The 1,199-nt window shown below is 44.6% G+C and overlaps 1 non-coding gene across 1 annotated transcript; it reads left to right on the plus strand.

The window, feature by feature from the left end:
• Positions 1-464: 464 nt before the first annotated feature.
• Trnas-cga (transfer RNA serine (anticodon CGA)) lies at positions 465-539 on the plus strand. The gene has a single exon. It is a non-coding gene; the product is annotated as a tRNA-Ser (tRNA).
• The last annotated feature ends 660 nt before the right edge of the window (positions 540-1,199 follow it).

Below are 1,199 nucleotides of genomic sequence, written 5' to 3' on the forward strand. Positions count from 1 at the left end.
GCTCTGCCTTCCCCGCCCTCCCCCACCTTCTCAAAAAAAAAAAAAAAAAAAAAAAGTTGTTCTAAGTTCTAGGGGACTGATGACCGTCTTAAAAAAAAAAAAAAAAAAAAAAAAAAGAGGTCCTTGGTTCAAGTCTTCCCTCGAGTGAAAGTTTTAATTTTTTATCTGTCCGTCCGTCCGTCCGATGCGATCACTTTTTTGGGAGTGATTATCACATCCACAAAAAAAAAAAAAAAAAAAAAAAAAAATCTGCCAGGAAGTTTCATATCAGCGCACACTCCACTGCAGAGTGAAAATCTCATTCTGGAAACATCCCCCAGGCTGTGGCTAAGCCATGTCTCCGCCATATCCTTTCTTTCAGGAGTGCTAGTTCTGCAAGGTTCGCAGGAGAGCTTCTGCAAAGTTTGGAAGGTAGGAGACGAGGTACTGGCAGAAGTAAAGCTGTGAGTACCGGGCGTGAGTCGTGCTTCGGTAGCTCAATTGGTAGAGCACTTGCCCCCGAAAGGCAAAGGTCCCGAGTTCGAGTCTCGGTCGGGCACACAGTTTTAATCTGCCAGGAAGTTTCATGTCGGAAAATTATTGCACTGTATGATAAACATGCCCCTCAACGCACTGTCAAGGTAAAGAGAGCTCGCGCTCCGTGGCTCACCACTGCATTACGCCAGTTAATGAATAAACGTGATGCTGCATATAGGGCCTACAAGAGTAACCCAACACCCGAGGCGTACGAAGCTTATAGGAAACTCCGAAACAGAACCAAGCAAAGCGTGAGGAATGGCAAAATCAGACATGCCCGCTCTGTTGTATGCGGCATATCAAAACCTGCTGCACTGTGGAAAAAGCTGCGCAGTTTCGGTATAGGGAAGCGAAGATCTGACGCTGTTTATCAAGCGTCTGCAGAAGAATTAAACAATTCCTTCTCAACAGCTGTAAACTGCCACGCAGCGACAAATTACCAGCCCCAAGATATCAATCTCTCGAGAGACAAGTTTTTCTTAAAACATGTCACTACCGGCACAGTACACATGGCAATTATGAGAAACTCTTCCGAGGCAGTAGGAAATGATGGAGTGAGCATTGGCATGATTAAGAACGTCGTAGATACTATTACTCCAGTTATCACAGACATCTTCAACCTGTCTCTTGTCAGTAGTACATATCCTACTGAGTGGAAGCAAAGTTTAATTCAACCTATACCC

This window comes from Schistocerca serialis, chromosome 6 (assembly GCF_023864345.2).
Source record: "Schistocerca serialis cubense isolate TAMUIC-IGC-003099 chromosome 6, iqSchSeri2.2, whole genome shotgun sequence".
Taxonomy (NCBI): Eukaryota; Metazoa; Arthropoda; class Insecta; order Orthoptera; family Acrididae; genus Schistocerca; species Schistocerca serialis.